This window comes from Struthio camelus, chromosome 31 (genome assembly GCF_040807025.1).
Source record: "Struthio camelus isolate bStrCam1 chromosome 31, bStrCam1.hap1, whole genome shotgun sequence".
NCBI classification, from domain to species: domain Eukaryota; kingdom Metazoa; phylum Chordata; class Aves; order Struthioniformes; family Struthionidae; genus Struthio; species Struthio camelus.
In genome coordinates this window covers 195,001-197,500 of record NC_090972.1, presented here as the reverse complement: position 1 = coordinate 197,500, position 2,500 = coordinate 195,001, and the positions used below count along the sequence as shown (strand labels likewise).

The following is a 2,500-nucleotide window of genomic DNA, read 5'->3' as shown; positions in this document are numbered from 1 at the left end:
GGGCGGCGGGGGGGGGGGGGGCGCGCTGGGAGGAAGGAGGAGGGCCTCCGGCCACCGCGGCCGCCGGTAGCGGCCCCCCCGGGTAGGGATGGCCATGGGCCCCGGGCTCCGGGCCCGAGGGTTCTCGGTCGGAGAGCCGGGCGGGGGTTTAAAGACTCGGGCGGCCCGATGCGACCCGGGGGGCAGCCGGGCGTGCTGCCGGAGGGGCCGGGGGGTCGGCGCGCGCGGGCGCCGCACCCCCCCATGCCCGCCGGCGCGGCCCGTGCATGCCCCGCGGGCAGCCGGGACGGAGAGGGGTACCCTGCCCCCTCTCTCCGCGGTCTGGTCTCGGCGGAGAGACGCCGCGCGGTCGGCTTGCGCCGGCCTGCCTCGAACGCGCGACCCCGGCGCGAGCGCGTGCTCGCCGCCGGGACGGCGAGCCCCCACCGCGGGTGGTGCGGACGCCGAGCCCCAGCGCATCCCTTCTCCTCCCTGGCCGGTGCTCTCAGTCTCCCGCCGTGGCCGTCGGCGGCACCCTTCCTTCCCTCCCCCCCCCGCCCTGCCCCGGCACTCCGCCATCCGGCGCGCCTGCCTCGCTCTGCCCGACCCGGCTTCGCTGGGCGGCAGGCGGGCGGCGGGCGGGCGGGCGGGGGCGGCCCCTCCCGGTCTCCGCGTGGAGGCGGGGAGAGCGGGCGCCGTTCCCCGTCCGTCCCGCCTCGCCCGTCTGCCTGCCGCCAGGCGTCTGCCCGCGGAAGGGACGGGCGAGTGCGTGGCGTCGCTCGGGAGGCTGCGTGTGTGCAGGCGGGTGTTGGGTGCCGTCTCCGGGGCGGCGGAGCTGGAGGCCGGTGAGGCGAGCGAAGGAGCTCGGAAGCGTGCGGCTGGCGGGTCGCGGGCGCGCGGGCAGCGGGTGGCGCCGCTCCCAGCGGCGGCCGGGCTCCGACGCCGGGGCTCCGCGGGGACCCACACCCCGGTCCCTGAGGCAGGTGGCGCGGCTGGCGCGCCGCTCCCTGCTGGGCCAGGCCGAGCCGGGCGCCTGGGCCGGACTCGAAGCGAGAAAGGGGTTGTCCCAGGTCGGGAGCGAGGGCTCCCCGCCCCTCTCGTTCGGGTCTGTTCTCCCCCCCCCCCCCCTTTTTTTTTCCCTCTGTGCTTGTACGGTCAGTGAGGCGTGCCCTCTCTCTCCGCTGTCCCTTGCTCAGCAGCCGGCGTCGGCGTGAGGAGGGAGGCAGAGCGGATGGGGGCCCTCAGGGGGCTGCGAAAGCTGCCCGGTCCCCCCGCGCGCGCGGTGGGGACCGAAACCGAGACAACTCTTAGCGGTGGATCACTCGGCTCGTGCGTCGATGAAGAACGCAGCTAGCTGCGAGAATTAATGTGAATTGCAGGACACATTGATCATCGACACTTCGAACGCACTTGCGGCCCCGGGTTCCTCCCGGGGCTACGCCTGTCTGAGCGTCGCTTGACGGTCAATCGTCACCCCCATTGCCGCGTTGGCGCAGCGGTGTGCCGCCCCTCGGGGGGGGGCCGGGGGGGGCGGCGGCGGCGGCGAGTCGGTGGGGGGGCGGCGGCGGCGGTGAGTCGGCGGCGGCGGCGGAGCCGGGACCACCGGTGCGTGCACCGGTGGCCCCGGTCTTCCGGCTGGCCTGCCTGCCCGGCTCCGGCCGACCGTCCGCCTCCACCGTCCGCGGCCGGCGTGCCTTGCCCTGCCCTCCCTCCCCTCCGAGCCCGGTGGCCACCGCTGCCCTGCGCGGTGTGTGCGGTGTGGCGCGGCTGGGGCGCCTCGCAGGCCCGCGCCGCCGGGGAGAGGGGGTGCCTCTCCTCCCCGTGTGGGCCCGGGCCTTCGTCCCCCTAAGTGCAGACTCGGGAAACCCCCGCTCCCGGAGCGCCCGCTGTGCGGAGTTCGTCCCGCCGGGCCCCCAGGTTCGGTCGGTCGCGGTGGCCCGGCACCTGCCGCCGCCGCCCGCCGCCACCGCCAGTGCCCGCCGTACGACGGCTCTCCTCCACCACTCTCCCGGTGGTGCGCTGGTCCCCCGTTCCCCTCCGGCGGGGGGGGACGGCCGGCTGCCTTTCTTCCCCTCCCCTTGCCCTCTCCCTGCCCCGACTGCTGCCGCTTCGGCGCCCGCCGAGCCCCCTCTGCCCCCCCCCGCGGCGCACCCGCGTCCGTAGTGCGTGCCGAGCCACTTCCACCCGCCGGCTGGCGTCAGCCGCGGCGTTGCGTTGAGGCCGGCAGCGACGGCGCGCGGGTGTCTCCGCGGGGCGGTGGTGTGGGGCAAGCGCGGGCGGCGCCGTTCGGTGGCGAGACGGGGGAGGGGGGGGGGCAGAAAGGGGGGGGGGAGGGGCGCTGCCGCGCCGTCGTCCCGTGCCGGGGCGAGAGCGGAGGTCAGCGGCCGGGGAGGAGGAGCCAGCCGCGGCCGGTGGAGGGGCTGTGCGCGAGTGTGCGAGTGGGCGAGCGAGCGTTTGGGAGCCGGGCCCGGGGGAGGTGCGGACCTCGCCCCCCGGCCCCGCGCGGCTGTCTGCGGGTGGG

The 2,500-nt window shown here is 77.8% G+C and overlaps 1 non-coding gene across 1 annotated transcript; it reads left to right on the top strand.

Annotated features, from left to right (window-relative positions):
* The first annotated feature begins 1,281 nt into the window (after positions 1-1,281).
* LOC138063193 (5.8S ribosomal RNA) lies at positions 1,282-1,434 on the top strand. Its single transcript, XR_011136787.1, has one exon. It is a non-coding gene; the product is annotated as a 5.8S ribosomal RNA (ribosomal RNA).
* Positions 1,435-2,500: the final 1,066 nt, after the last annotated feature.